At 39.2% G+C, this 17,071-nt stretch overlaps 1 protein-coding gene across 1 annotated transcript in view; it reads right to left on the bottom strand.

The window, feature by feature from the left end:
• The window catches only part of KCNB2 (potassium voltage-gated channel subfamily B member 2), a 188,983-nt gene that overhangs the window by 11,212 nt on the left and 160,700 nt on the right, over window positions 1-17,071 (bottom strand). The gene's annotated exons all lie outside the window — the stretch shown is intronic.

Here is a 17,071-nt window from a genome sequence, read left to right as displayed (position 1 = left end):
AGCACTTCAAGACCTGCTGACTCCTTAGGCACCCTGTTCAAATGCCTGACAACCCTTTGAGTGAAGAAATTCTTCCTGATGTTCAACCTGAACCTTCCCTGGCACAGCTTGAGGCCATATCCTCTCATCCTGCCACTGGTTGCCTGGGAGAACAGCCTGACCTCCACATGGCTACAACCTCCTTTCAGGCAGCTGTAGAGAGTGAAAAGGCCTCTCATGAGCCTCCTTTTCTCCAGGCTAAACATGCCCAGCTCCCTCAGCTGCTCATCACAAGACTTGTGCTCCAGACCCTTCACCAGCTTTGTTGTCCTTCTCTGGACAAGGTCCAGCACCTCAAAGTCTTTCTTGTAGTGAGGGGCCCAGAACTGAACACAGGATTCCAGGTGTGGCCTCACAAGTACCAAGTGCAGGGGGATGATCACTGCCCTCTGGTCCACACTATTTCTGATAAGAGGCAGGATGCCATTGGTGGTCTTGGCCACCAGGGCACACTGCTGCCTTATGTTCAGCCTGCTGTTGAATAGCACTCCCGGGTCCTTTTCCACTGGACAACCTTCCAGCAACTCTTTCCCATGTCTATAGCACTACATGGAGTTGTTGTGACCAAAGTGCAGGACCCAGCATTTTGTCTTGTTGAACCTTATACAGCTGGCCTTGGCCCATCAGTTCAGCTTGCCCAGATCCCTTTACAGAGCCTTCCTGCCCTTCAGCAGATCAACACTCCTGCTCAACATTGTGTTGTCTGCAAACTGACTGAGGGTGCACTTGATCCCCTCGTTCAGATCATAGATAAAAATATTAAACAGGACTGGCCTCAATACTGAGTCTTGGAAAGCCCCACTAGTAACCAGATGCCAGCTGGATGATTAACCACCACTCCCTGGACCCAGCCATCCAGCCAGTTTTAACCCAATGAAGAGCACACCTGTCCAAGCCATGGGCTGCCAGCTTCTGGAGAATGCTGTGGGAGACAGTATCAAAGGCTTTTTTGAAGTCCAGGTAGGCAGCATCCACAGCCTTTCCCTCATCCACTAGGCAGGTCTCCTGGTCATAAAAGGAGATCAGGTTGGTCAGGCAGGACCTGCCTTTCCTAAACCCACTGTGTCTAGGCCTGATCCCCTGGTTGTACTGTTTGTGATGTGTGATTGCTCTCAAGATAGTCTGTTCCATAACCTTCCCCAGCACTGAGGTCAGGCTGAGAGGCCTGTAGTTGCCTGGACCATTCTTCTGACCCTTCTTGTAGCCGTGTGTCACACTGGCCAACCTCCAATTGTCTGTTCTTGAGCTCTATACAGTTGAAACACTCCCTAACGTACAGAGCCACCCCACCACCTCTCCTTCCTTACCTGTTGCTTCTGAAGAGCTTATAATCATCCATTGCCACACTCCCACCATGTTTCCATGATGGCAACTACATCATAGCTCTGCTGCTGCACGATGGCTTCCACCTCCTCCTGTTTGTTACCCATACTGTGTGCAGTGGTGTACATGCACTTCAGGTGGGCTATTGATTTCACCCCCAACACTGGCATGCTGCCCCCAGGCTCATCTCTAGTGAGCCTGGTCCTATCCCCATCCCCCTTCAAACCTAGTTTAAAGGCCTCTCAATCAGCCTTGCTAGAATCCTTTTCCCCCTTTTAGATGGGTGAGCCCCATCTGTCTCCAGCTGGTCTGGTTCTGCATAAACTGCCCTATGATGGAAAAAAGCCATTTCGATAAAATTCAGGCATCTCCACACCTCACAGCCTTCCACTTTGCCTGGAATAGCTGGTCATTGTCTTTTACAGAACCAATATTATGAGAAAAAAAGTGAATATCGGAGAACCTCATGGCTTTGCCAGAAATTTTAGTTATTTATACTCTAAGGAATATGAGCAGCTTTGAGACAGTGAGCAAAGTGTTAAAATGATACAAAAATTATTATAACACTTGGAAAAAATATATTGTTTTCATTGGAAGTCCTAATTAAGTCCAGGTTTTTATTAGAGATACTAAAATAAGTTGTTTTCTGTTTTAAAGTTCAGTTTAAGCCTATTCATAAAAGCATTTACTCTCATTTCTCAGAAATGGTGGTGTTAAATCCATTTGATGATGTTTCAAGGACACACTAAGTCTGAAAAAATTGCTGGAACACCCAAGAAGAGTTAAACGCAGCTAAGAAGAATGCAAGTGTGAAGAGAAGATGCAGAGAGACTGGTCACAGTGGTGATAATGGCTCTAGAGATAGAAAGGCCACCTCACTGTAGCTTTGAGAAAAATAGCAGTAAACTTGTTTCATCTGTGGGTTATCAAGCAGATATTCAGCTCTCTATGCACAAACTGCAGTTGCTCATGGTGTGAGGTGTGTATTTGGCATCATGTACTTACGTCTTATGTGCTATCTTTGGCCTTTTCCAGCTGCTAGTAATACAGAACAAGTATACAGCTATCATCTTTCATATTCTAAGATATTGAAACATCTTTATTCGAATTTTTCTCTACCAGTGCTTCTGGGAGTGTTTTGGTTTTGTTTTGGTTTTTTTTGGGTTTTTTTTGGTAACTATATTTATTGGAGAAATTAGATCCATTAATTTCTCCTGACAAGTGAGTTGTGGACCATCTGTCTTTGTCCTTCTTACATCCCATTCAGAAAACATCCTCAGGTTAAACTATCCTATTTAGGTGGGCTATACATTCCTTTAAAACTTCTGCTACCAACATCAGCAAAAGAAACCAATCTTAGTAAAGAATGAGGGCAGTAACTGTGCGTATGTAGGCAGGGCTGGTTAATGAAATTTGTAGCTATGACTGAGGCAGACAAAAGGCAACACTATAAGAGACCAATAACTACCTTTCAAACTGTGAAAGTCACCTGTATCAGATTTCACTGTAATAAAGTTGGAAGCTTAAATAAGGTGTACTAGGTTATCCACTTCACCTAAATGACTGTGAAATAGCTAATGCAGGCTTGAGTTCTCTAAAATACTCAATAACATAATTATACTTTCAGAATTTACAGAACAAATGAACAAGGCACAGGTCTGAATTGTTGAGCTTGCAGTTTCTGTCAAGCTCATGGAGCCTCATTGGGGCCAGAATCAGAATGCAAATAACAGGATTGGAAAAAGCTGTATAATACCAGGACCCAATTACTTGACATGCATTATTCTTAAAAAAAAAGACAAGTATAAGAATGTGTCTGCCCAACTTTCATCAAACTCATTTTAATTAAGAAACACTGGCATTTTGGTCTGCCATAAGGAATTTATTTTATGCCTAAATGTTCACCAGCATACAAAAGATCCTAGAAAAGGGGTGAGTCAGTGAATAGCACCCCCTCTTACACCATGTGACATTGCTAAAACTCCATGTATTTTATACATCTTGGACACAAAACTTTGCTGTTCAGAGTTGCCACCCAGGGTGTTTTATTGAAAGCAAGCATCTATCTGTTTGTTCCAGCCATTCCTTCATACGCTGGTAACACAAAAGCCTGAACTCTCCCAGCTTTTTGAATAAAACATGCAGTATAGCAAGCCTGGAATTTTTAGTGTTTTATATGTATCACCTGCAAGCATGAGTCTGTTCTTGGTGAAAAAAATTTACATCAAAATAAAGTAGTTTGTTTTCTTCTAATGTAAGAATCTCAAGCTTTTATTTGTTTGGGACTTTTTTGTGTAATTAAAACAGTGCATCATTCCACACACAGTATGTTTTAATTATTACAATTGATTAGATTTCACAACTCATTAGGCAAAAAAATGCCGGGGGAAAACTCGGAAGAACAAGAGCAACTATGAGAAAAAGAAGAAAAGAACTCTCTATTCTGAGTCTACATAAAGAGCACTTTGCTGATAGTACTATGCTGGTAAATTCTCATTGAACAGATGTAGATTGTATTAACAGAAGCACAGAGTTTATAAGGAAGACCTGTAGCAATCTGCTAGGCTGGTTATGCTGATACAGAAGAGTAAAGAAACCACCACTGACTGAATCTTTCTCAGCAGAACTTCCTGTTTATTACATAATGTTTCTGAAACTGTATTCTGGACTGAAATGCCTCGAAAATTTGCATACTCCAAGTAATTAATCTATGACCACAGTTCTTGACATACTATTTTTAACCTGCATTTCAGAGTATCTGTTAAATGACAGATTCTGACAGGTTATGTCATTTAGCTACGGTACTACAAAAGCACATAAAAATCCAGATCCTCTTAAACTTTAAAAATATTTCCTTATAAATGGCTTTTTTTTTTCTAAAAGAATGGACAGATTTAAATTTCTTTCTTATGGGCTGGATATGAAGCATTTGAATCTGTTGATGCAATGAATAGTAAAACGTTCCTTGAGTTAATGATGCCATCTTAACAGCCTTCCTCAGATGCTGTTGTTTCTAATTTTTGGGGGGCAAGACTGGTAGCAATCTCCTGAAAATGTATTTGTTTCCCAGTATTAAACTGCCACTAAAAAGTGGCTTTTTTTTCCTGTGCACCATCTCATTGGTTACTACTGCCAGCAGTGTGAGGAATTCTGCATAAAATGGGCATACAACTGAGGCAGAAAATAAAGGTGTAATGGAATAGCCTTCAAATTGTTTCTTGCTATTCTGCAACAACTGATACAATATGTGAAATGATATGTGAAAAGGCTTCTGCTAGAACTGACATGCCAGTGTAATTTTTATGTACAGCAGAGAAAAAGTATGCATCAGGTTCACGCTAAAATATAGCTGGTGAGGGGAATTTCAGTTGAGTCGTACTGATCAGCCAGTAGAGTATGTTTGATTAATACAGGTTTCAGTCTGGAATTGATGCCTTTTCCCAGTCTTAAAATCAAGAGTCATACAGGGTTAGAAAGGGAAAAGGGATTTTACCTTGGTATTTATTTTAAGGATCCTGAGGTGCACACATCCAGGTCATATGCATCGAAATGCACCCTGCCAAATTCCCTCCCTCCAAAAGATCTGGTATAACATTGTAGGTCTTACTAATTAGCATATCTATCAAAAATTCCCCAATGAGAGGCTCAAGTGAGCCCCCCCTCCCAAGGAACCTTCCCCTGGATGGTTCTATCTTAGTTTACAGAACGTGTTCTGGAGAGGACTTTGGGGCCTGGGGCACACCGATCCCTAGCTATGAAGCTTCTAAAATGTTTAAGTCTCTCAGCTTGACAAACAAGTCCAAGAATGCAGGCAAAAAGCACTAAGAATACAGAAATTGTAAAAAAGGTATAACAGAAGTATAAAAGAAAAGGCAAAAAATCTTCATGGCATCAGAATCAGGTAAGACTCTATTAAAATGGTGTTTCCTTAGTCTTTTTTTTTCCTGGGGTGGGATCTAGGGTAGAATCTAGACCATTTAAATAATAAACAGTAATACAGTCTCATACTTTTCAAATTTCTAGCCTCCACAGACACTGAAAATTATCAGGCTGTCACATATTCTTCTCTGCATTTAAATGTATGATATTGTCTTCACATAAAGTTGTCTGGCTTTAGAAAATCTCAGAAAAAATTGCAGTTGTTCAGCTTTTGAAAGGCTTCTGGAGAACTGTATCAGCTTTCTTGGGCAGTTAGCTATATATTCTCAGAAACATCTGCCCTTGAGAAAGAGGTGTCTTGATCTAGATTTGAGCAGATAGATATCTGGAGTTGGTCTAGGTTCTTCAGATCAACCTGAGAGCTACCAAGTGCTGTAGCCTGCAGGTCATGCTGTATCTTGCATGAAGGTGTCCTTAGCTCGTAGCACAGAGCTCCCAGCTCCAGCCACACAATCCACAGACTCACAGCCACACTGGCAGGAGCAGAAGGTCAGATCATGGACATTTTAATTTTTCTGAGTGAGTAAGCCCATGAAGGTGGAAGACATATTTATTGGTAGGCTTGATGAGAAGCTTATAGAAATTAGTTTACATCAGCAGCATCCTTTACTGTGAGGTGTCTTCAGATTGTGATACTGAGTTTGCAACTGAATGGACAAAAAGTCTTGCTCAGTAAGAGTGCTGTCTTGTACATCTGTCTGAATCTGTGTGCATTCTGATCTTGACATCTGGGACCATCCAAATGAGATGCACGTTGGAGAAGCAAAGACAACACTACAAAATTGAGGCACCTTGCAGCTCTAACTATTACCACATGAAGAATTTTAAGATTAGTCAGGACATCAGTCTGAAGACATTTAGGAGAAGGGGCCATTATAATGTTCTTCTGTGACACAAAGGAGAAGAACAAGGTCATGATACAGCATCTCACTCCCTGGTCACTCAATTTTCTCCCTCCATTGTGTCCCTGGGACTTCCCAGTTTACAAGCATCACCTCTTGCTTCTGACCCACAATTCTACATCATGCTGCTTTGCAGAGGGGACTGTACTCAGCTCACACCTGTAATTCTGCATTCCCAACATGTATCAGTGTGTCATAGATCTCATCATGGACAGTCTGATAGACTTAAAATTTCTTTGAATCTAAGGTTTCAACAGACCACATTCAAAGAGTTCAACAAAAGGCAAGACATTTTGGTACAGTCCTTAACTGGCTAATGCTTTTTTTTACCATGAGGCCTTTGGCCATGGGACATGAAAAAGGAGACAAATAGAAACAAATCGTACTTGGATTTACTCCAAACTGGAACACAATGGAGCTATGGCAAACCTTAAGCATGCCCAATCTAAACAATCTCAATAGTCCTGCAACACTGAGAATTATCTAAGAATAGAAGTACATGTTTGCAACTGCTCCTTGTCTCAAGTGATGGAAAAATTCATTTCCAGTTACTGAAAGAGTTTAATTTTTGGAAAAGAAGAGAGGGGAATAATTTAACAGAATAACATAAATTTAGTACAGCCTACAGCTCTATCACTGTTGCCCTTCCAGGAACACATCTGATAATAGCTCTGACAGCATGTGTAATCACTGAACAGCTTCTCTCTGCTGCTCTTGATCTCCTTCCTTCATGACATTATTTAGAATTCTGACCTTTGATTTTCCCCTTTTTCCTAGATAAGTATTATTATTAATATTTTAAGGACCTGATTTAAATGTTCTTCATTGCTCTTTCAGGGATATTCATTAAACCTCTCATTAACCACATATACAAAGGTTAAGCTCTCAGTGTCGTATTTATCTGGTGTCTAAATGATGCACAGTCTTTTCTTTTGGTCTCTTTGGACTGGAATGGCTCTCACGTAAAAAGCTTTAGAAATACTCATTTAGGAGGTTTTCATGATTAACTTCATGATTAGATTTCATGAGTAACCCCATAAGCATATTTGTCATATTGTCATATGTCATATACAAATATGTCATATTTTTAGATATGAGATTTTTCTACTAGTTCATCAGTAGATGAAAAATCTCTGTCTCCCGTTTAGCTTGACAGACTATGAAGATAGTGAGCTCAAGTGCTTCTAGATGTTTATTTATGGTTTAATGAAGTTCTGTGGTGACTTTACCTAAGGAGTGGCATATGTCCAGGGATGTGCTGTCCTATCAAGCTCACCCAGACCGGGAGCCAACATATGGAACCACCTTTTTTTCTGTAATGCAGTGTCCTTCAAGTCTCTGTCTGAGGAGGTTCAAGGCAGGTAGGAGTTTGCTGCCTGCCAATTCCAGTATGCATGGCAGACTAGCAATGATAACATCAGGAAGATCATAATCACAGTAATTCTAGTGGAAGGGGTGATAACAGGTAGTTAAAGCTGAGATTTTGCCACTAGGTAACTCAAACTTCTCCAAGCACAGCTGTAGTCAAGCAAGGTATTTTGGAACTGGCTAAGGTAGGTTTACCCGACTGGAGATACTGCTTCTGTCTTGGCAAAACCTTTACTTCAGAAGTTCAGTCATAAAGCCTTTCTCTGTAGCTGATATACTTCGTGCTTGAGAGCACTGCATAAATTCCATTTTTTTTCACAAAGCCTTTTGACTACTTTGTGCTGACCTTCCCATTCCATAGATGAATATTTGCCTTAGAAGACCTAGTATCTCAGAGGGAATAAATCTGCCTAGGAAAGGATATTTTGTTCTTTGAGATTAACAAGTATCCTTCTGCTTTAAAGTAATAGCAGTAAAATGCATCTCTCCTGCATTCTGTTGCAGGTAGATTACTGTTTATCGTATTTATGCTATTAGGATAACAGGATACACCCCTCTGCATCCTGGGGTGAGCTAACTGTGTTTACTTAATGACTTGATGATTGCTTTAGGGAAGGGTGGCCTTGGGCTTTGCACCACCAAGATTTTCAGCATAAGAATTTAGTAAAACATGGGTTTGAGAATTTGATTATGGCTGAGTCTTGAGGTGGTTTTGTATAAGGCAACTCAGTGGGTAATATGGCAAATGAGAACTCTGGGAATGAACTGAGTCTCTGAATCTGAACACAGGAACCATTAAAGTCTCTTAGAACACTAGGGGCACATTAGGTACAAAGTAGAAAACTAAGTACAACACTGCAAACATTTGCAGGATGTATTTACTAAATATTGTAACCAAAAAGTGATTTTGGAGACCAGAAAAATTGCAATATGAACAAGTAATAGAAAATGGATTGCAAATGGGACTGTCAGCTTGATCTTTAGCACAGCCCTGACAAAAACTGTGCTTCATTATGGGCAAAAGTTGAGGCTAATCCTGGGGGTATCTGTTAAACTGGCAAAGATGGGAGACCTTAAGTAGCCACGGAAGAACACAGTCTTCATAGTTTGGGAAGAGACATAGGTATTCAATTCAGCATCAGTGGAGACAACCTTGAATACTGAATCAGCACAGAGCTAATAAGAATTTTTTTTTTTTTTAACAGATTAAGATCCATGTCTAGTCAGCTCTAATATTTTTTTGCTGTTGTTGAACAGCAAAAAGCCATTTCAGCTGCAGGCATGAAATCGATTATTTCATGATAAATAGCAAACAGTCCCCTAGGAATTAATGTAGAAGAAATGGCACATCTAGAGTAAATGTAGGTGAATTGCTTTGTTTTTTTTCACTAGGAATTGGATAAGCCCATGAATTTGACTGTCATATTATTGACAGAAATAGTGCTAGTATCTGCCTGAAATTATAGTGTGGCTAGTTTAATCAATTAAATATTTTAATGTAAGGTAGTTTACAGTGAAAATAAAAAGTGTATCTAGCTAATGCTTTCTTTGCTCTATAACAATGTGAGAGATTTAACCCCCTTACAGATGATCACAAAAAATTAACTTAAAGAATCATCTTAAAGGCTTTATTTATATATAGCTTTTTGGCCTCCTAAGAATTATTTCTAAATGGAACAATTTGCTTATGTGTGTAAGCAAAGTCACCTGTATTTATCAAAAATGAGTGAGATGTCTTTAACAAAGTTCCTGCCTGCCCTCCTTCAGAAGTGTTCTAAACCTTTGACATATTTTTTTACATTTAGGTTGTTTTTTGTACTAGCTATCTAATTTTTGGGTAGTGAAAGCTGAGTATTATTACTTAGATGAATGTACTAGACTCTTCTAAGTTTGCATTGAAGTCATGACAAGGAGCTTGCCGTTTCCAACCCTTTTGCACAGCAGACCATATGCAAGATCTGTTCTGTGCTACTTGCGTGCACAACAACATTGGCTGCGTTACAGGAATTTCATTAAAAAAAACCCAAACAAACAACACCCGAAAAAACCCCACAGCGAAACAGCGCAGCCTCCAGACCCAAACAGGGAGGTCGTCTCCAGCAGCAGCTGGGCTGGCTGCCGGCGGCCGCGGGAGCGGAGCAGGGAGCGGAGCAGGGAGAGGAGCAGGGAGCGGAGCAGGGAGCGGGGCTGGAGCGGGGCTGGAGCGGGCGGCGGGACCCGGCGGGGCCGGAGCTGTCCCTCGGCCCGGTGCTGACGCGGCACAAGGGGTGCGCCACACTCACTGCAAACCCCTTTTACTCTGTCACCTTACTTACATGAAGGTATGCGAAGTATGCAGCCTAAAAAGATAAGTCTGGGAAAATAAAGATAGCTCTGGCATAATATTTATTTCTTGGGAAAAAAAAAACCTCAAACGTTTAAGGAGGCAGGAATCTCGCCAAAGGTGAGGTATTTCTTTTTACCACTTGCCGTTTAGTAAGTTACTACTAACACCCAACAAATCACGGCAGAGATAAACAAGCAGGAGTAATGAAAAATCAAACCCCAATTGCTTAGCTCTAGCAATAGAGCTTTAGCATAGGCTGTTGAACGGGTTTAATGGGGGAAATCAGCACACCTGATATACAGATGTATTCTGACGCCACCTATTTTGATATTAACATTCAACTTAAAGCAGAAAGCTGGATGTAACTGATTTTGAAAAAGTGGAAACTGGAAATCAAATTTCTTGGTTCTCACTGTTTCTATTTGCCATTTAGTTTTAATGGAATTTGCTTACACTTGGGACCTCAGGTTACTAGCCAAGACTGTACACTTGAGTCTAATTTGCTGACAAACACATTAAGATTTTTGTTTAAACTGTTCTCATTCTATCATCTTTTTACCATTGACTAAGACTGTTTTTTAGTCATATATTACAGTGAGTAGGGATGGCCTTCCTGAAGGCAGATATTATCTATCAGATACTCAGACTTATTTGAAATTATGACAGGCACAAAATTCAGACATAATCTTTATTCACACTTTTAAAATAATTTTTCTATCTTGGCTTCATGTCAATTTCTATAGAAATTTCAGAACTGCCCCTCTCTAGAAACATCTGTATTAATGTATGGTTTTATGTAAAGGTTATGCCAGTATTTCCCAAACTTGAGGAATCAGAGATATTGTTAGGGAAAGGAATCCAGCCTGTTGTTCTTTGCAATACAGTAATTAAAGGTCTGCATATCTTAACTGTCATTTCCTTATGTTAGATGTCACTCCAGGATTACTTTTGAAACTTTATCTGTAATACTGCAGTTTCAAACCCTTATTAAGGCATGATGTATGCTGTAACACATATACAGAGTACCGGTGCTCTTCAATAAATATGTAAATGTCCTCACATCCCATTTAGGAAGGTCAAATGGTAATTGAATACAGACCTGATTCACAAAATATATTATCTATTATTAAAATACTATTAAAAGGTACTGCTGATGCTGCTGTGAGCTCAGAATAACAAGACAGTATATGAGAATATGCCTGTAAATTATGGGAATATTCCAGTTTAGGGCTGTAATTCAGGCTCTGCTTTTAGCACAAATACCTCAGGCAGGTGCTGAACAGGGTGTTCAAAGAATGTCTTTTTTATCCCAAACTGTGAATTGGACAGAAGAAGGGCTGAATATTCCCTGTTCTACAGAAGACTGGTTTTGTTCTGTCACAAATAAATGTCTACATGCTTATGGTCTATTACAATTACGGTCTATCTATGTTACAGGGCCTGTTTTTTTTCCTCAGGAAATCAAAGGGAGGTTTGCTGTTGCCTTTAACCAGAACGCACCAGTGGAGTTTGAATATTTTACTCAGCTCTTTGGGGGGGAAAGGGAGGGCAGTCGGACAAGCCTTAGTCTAACATTCTGCCTAAGTTTTGATATTTTTCCAATTTCGTATTTTAACCAGTAGATGTCTCTGTTTTATCATGCAGCTGTTGACAAGGACACGCTATTCCTGTTGTCACAACACATATTTAGTAGAAGAACCATGTGTTTCCCATGGAATGAATACACGTGAATGCAAAAATGCTGACTTAATGCTCTCAGCATACCCTGACCAACCTAGGAGCTATTTCTTTGTCCTGGGTATCTTTATATTTGAGATCCTGGATTAGGTCATCAGAGAGAAAAAGTACAAGACTGGATCTACACTGAGTCCTGAACTGCATCAGAATTTTTGTTTGTGGGTTGCTGCATCCTGGTCAGGTGCTCTCTTGTAGAAATCCCTACAGAAACTGTTAGGATCTGTTGTTGTGCCATATCTTTATTAAAGTAAGAGAGCATATAATCATAGAGAAGAAAAATGTCGCCTATTTTAGATGGCAGCTGTTCCCACATGAAAAAGCAGTATGTTGGGGCTTTTTTTTCCCATTGAGACCCAAGTCAATGTTGGAAACAGAACTTCTTCAGCTGGATGGAGCGTGCTCCTCAAGGACAAATACATGTTACAGACTTCCCCTGTGTGTTCACACTTCCACACACTCTGCTGTTTCTCCTACTGTCAAGTGGAACTATAGGTGAGCTGGTTTTTAGCCTACGTTTATGTGCCAAATGCACTGCGATGAGAGGCATAGATGGCCAGTCTGAGTCATCAGTCCTGTGTCACTGCTTTCACCAGGCTGGCCATTTCTGGGAGCCAAGCAGAACACTAAGTAGCAGAAATATCAGCCTTTACTCTGAAATGGCTTATTATTAAATACAGCTTTTCCCCAAATGTCTGAACAATGAGAACTTGAATGTAGAAGGGGACATGAGTGTTGACTAGTTGCAAAAGAAGGACCAAATTGTCTGTCAAATCTTCCTGGTTGTCAAACTGACAGCCAGGCCACAGAAGCCCCGTAGGTTTTCATGACTGCAGCTACACAGCAGAGTTTCTACAGCTCAATCAAAGCCTAAGACAAGAAATAAACCTGGAAATAAATTTGTCAGGTATGTACAGCTATAATGCAGCTATCTGCAGCAAGGTTATGGACAATAAAATTCATCTTCAAAGAACCCTTGAGCATCAAACAAATGCATTATACTCTGGGTAGGCTTCAGGAAGTATCTTTCATAGCCAACAATTTCATAAAACATATATTTTTTTTCTTTTAACTGCCAGCATCTGGCAATTTATGATAGAGAATTGGAAGAGAGTCTTTGGGGTATTTACAATTGCTTCTATCTACACACCAATTACATATATTTCTACTTCTGAAAGCTACATAAAACCCCCACACCCACCACCAAAAACTCAAAAATTTGCTGGAAGGGCAATGTGATTCTTTATTTTGTATGATCTTTATGATAAGGGATAGAACTGCATGAGTAATTAGAGAATAAACAGGTTTGTGTAATTACCCACTCAGAAGTGCTAATCAAAACAAAATAAATAGTTTTGAAAAATCTCTTACTGTGGAACATATATGACATAACCATGTAGTTTGTAGTAATTACAGTAATGGCAGTGCTGGAAGACAACAGTATAATTCAGGTACCACCTGGAATAAACTGGAACCACTCTGTATAAGGAATATATGTAATATTACTGTATACTGTTATATATGTTTTCTCTGAGATGTAAAAATACAGGTATGTTCTTTCAAAAGGATTATTAATTATTGATCTTGCAGACTAAAACTGCTTCTGCTTTATTCTGGGTCCTTTATGTCCAACTATTTTTCTGCAAGCTGTATGATGAGAAACACGTTTTTATGGGAAAATACCTGGCCTACTATACCTAGAAGCTCACTGACAGTGAAGTATTTCATTGCTATTAATAGAAACACAGCACTGGCGCCATGGCTGAGGTTTGTTTTTTTTCAAAATAATTTATCTTAGTAGTCATGGAAGTACACGCTCCTATCATCGTTCCCTGTTCCTTTGAGGCATAAGACGTGGGACAGGTGATTTGTTGCCCTCAGTACAATACATTTGACATTATAACAGAAAAGTTAATATTAGCCTGAAAAGAAATAACTGGCAATACTGCTTTTACTGTCATACAAAATGGAGAAGTGGATGTGATGTGGAGATTAAGGAGTCAAAGCACAGGAGTATTTGAGGTGCTTTGCAAAATTTGGGATCTTGACTTCTGAGTTGAATTTTCAGCATCTAAGAAAACACCCCTCTTCTTTGGGCTCCTGTTTATATTACAGAACCTCATCCTTTTGAAATATTTCCATTTAGACAGAAAATGGGAACCTAGTTTGACAGGAAATAGGATTTAGAAATATGGGACTATATTAACTCACAATGATTGAAGGAAATACGCCATCCTCCATCAGCCCTAACATCACCATTTATGGATACATTTCTGCTCAAACAATTAGCTCCCTGCTTCATTTCCATATCCTGGTTCACTTCCAGGTTCTTTCTGGAGGCACATAATCACCTCTGTGTGAGATGAGATGAATATTCTTGATAATATACTCCAAGACACTAATATGGACAGAACAGTGAAGTCTAAAAGCAGGAACAAGGATGCTGAGACCAGATTTGCGATGACCTCCACCTCTGCACAAGTGCCCCTCCTGACACTTCAGAATGGGAGGGACTTTTAAGTAACCTGTCTATGTGCTTGGACTGAGCCAGAAAAGTCATTTTCATCACTTTCACCAGCACACTTTCAAATGTACCTTTTATAGCCACAATCTGACACCGAATCTGATTTACAAGAGAAAGCACTCATATAGCAACTGTGCGATGTTACTGTACATATCTGATGCATCTGTTGGGGGAAGCCTGCTATATGTAACTCAACAAGACAAACAGTTATTTCTATGGATTTTTATCTGCAGGAGGCTTGTTTCAGAGCAGCATGATTTGGGTAAGAGATTCCCCTAAAGGCATGTGAAATCGTGAAGGAGGAATAGTTTCCAAATCTCTCTCAGTGGAAATCAGAGAGCCAAACAGTAAAATGGTGCCAGTAAAGAAAGTGACGAACAGATGTACTTTCATTGTCTGATCCTTCCACTCACAGTTAGTCTTTCAATATGATGAACACCATTACTAACATCAAAACATGCAAATAAAGTTGCATTGAAAATGTTAAACATCAGCAGTGTTAGTAGGGTCACTAGTTTCACACTGCATCTGGAAGCTGGGATGAAAAGGGCTTATGTTTTTATCTTTACATCAAAAGAAAACATGTTTCCTCTGAAACACCCTGTCAAAAGGAAAAGCTGCAGTCCCCTCTCCATTACAAAGCATTGGACTTTTATTAAAATTCATTTAGTGTCTAACTTTGTAGCTGGAAAGAGAAACAGTATTTATTTTGGAGTTGCCAATTACTTTGGATTTTGACAAATGACTTTGATTATTTGCTTATCAGATTTACTTAAGAAATGAATTGTATATTTTTTTCCAGAGGGTGTTACAATTCCTAAACAGTTTCATCAATTTTCCATTAATGTGCCAGCCAACCTTAAGCAATAATTACTAAAGCAGAGGCATCATATTAACCTCTTGATACCAGCAGCTGGAATTAGCATATTAGCACTTAAGCAATGTAAACATCAGCCCATTGGTGACAAGGGATTAAACTGCAGCATGCTGTGTCTGCTGTGAATGAATTCACTATAGCTGGCCTGGCATATTTTCTGCAGTGCACAAATCCTTATGGAGATGCACAGAAGTCAGTTGGAATACCCTCACAACTTCAGGAGCCAAACCCATGTAAAGCAGGAGTCAGGAATTAAAATCCTACCTTGATTTGATGTATCTCAAAGCAGCTCAAATGAATGATCCTTCAGCTTCTCTTTTGTTTTATTTTTCTGCACTCTATGCAGTAATTACTGGGGGCTTTTGCACAGAACATGTTTGTGCATATTATCAGCAAACATTTTTGATCAGTAATTTGAACCTCAAGATATGCTTCAAAATCTGATCACCACAGTAATCCTAGATGTAAGAACCCCATTGCTGCATACTAAAATATTAAAAAATGGACATGGTAGAATTATAGTAGCAGCAGTACAATTTTAAACACAAATGTAACAACTAAATGATTTTTTCAGTGAGATATCTGGCTCAAGAGTTATCATTCATTTATTCTTCCAATAATATTTAAACATCACAGCAAAAGAAAGGAAGCATCAAACATATAGGCATAGATACTTCATATAAGAATTTCTAGTATTTATTAAGCATATCAGAAGTTTTACAGGAATAAAGTTATGAAAGGAATTTGTTGTTCTGCATTATTATTGCCTTAAACTTTGACCTGTGAGTTATCAAAAGTTGCAGGTAGGTCCTGAAATTGAAAGTAGGTGGCTGTTCTAGATTTGAGCTGTTTAATTTTCAAGAGAGATGACAAAGAGCTCCTGGGGAAGACTGTGGAATATCACGCACATGGCCTCACATTTCCTACCTCAAATTTCCTGTTGTATAAAACTTCTACATAAAAACTACTGTATAGTAGCTGCCAACTTTACATCGGTCTTACCAGGATCAATTAATTATGTCTGGCATTCAATAAACTTTCAGAGATCAGCTCCCATTTAAATCACAGCATCTTTCTGGCTCTCTTTCTTATGCAGGAACGAAAGATGGGGTGGGTTATTGTTGATCATGTACAGCCACACAGGCACTCAGAGTTTGCTGGCCATAGTCTAAGGACCTGCACTAATATTCTTATTATCAATTTTTAAATGGTTCTAGAAATGATTACCACACTGGACCAATAGTCAGCACTAACCACAAATGCACTGACTCTCTGAAGTGTCTGTTTGCATGACATGACTTTGGGGCATTGGATAACTTGGTTTTCCTTGTAATTAATTACTTACTACTGTTTAAATTGTGTTGCTGGAAGAATGCAGTTCCCTTTGAAGTGGGCTCTTTACAGGCAATTGGCAGACTCTTATTTGCATCTAGATTAATCTTGATACTAAATGAACACAATAAATAAAATGGAAAGATGGGAAGACAGGGACCCTGTCTTTACCAGTTGAAGCTTGGTATCACATATTATTTATATATTTTTCATATGAGTCTCTTTACACGGAATGGGGGCCTTTATGAGTTCAGGGCATTGTGTAGCAACAGGTGCTCTTTAGATGGTTAAAAACCACAATTTATTATTTTCTATGATCATTTAGTTTTGTATTCGATTTATATATGTAAGAACTTTTCGCAACAGTAAGAAAGGCAAAAAACCCCCTTAGATTAAATGAGAATTGTGTTATCACATTAATAATAATTTTCATTTCTCACAGTGAAATAAATACAATTCTCAAAGATAAGGGCAAGATTTGAGATGAGTAAACTGATCTAAAGGCCCAGAGTTTTTATAGCTCATTTGCTTGGAGTGGCTTATATAAATTCTGTTCACTTTCTTCCCCATCTCTTACAAATATCATATAGTATTTCCAACAAATCATTGGCCTTCCCTTCTTTTCCCTCCTGAAAAATACTTGTTTGCAGAAGTTCTGCCAAAACCATGAAAACATGACTAATGTATTTATTTCATACATTTTCCAT

The sequence above is a fragment of the Corvus cornix genome, chromosome 2, assembly GCF_000738735.6.
Source record: "Corvus cornix cornix isolate S_Up_H32 chromosome 2, ASM73873v5, whole genome shotgun sequence".
Classification (NCBI taxonomy): domain Eukaryota; kingdom Metazoa; phylum Chordata; class Aves; order Passeriformes; family Corvidae; genus Corvus; species Corvus cornix.
Note: the sequence above shows the minus strand (reverse complement) of the source record. Positions and strands in the feature narration are given on the sequence as shown.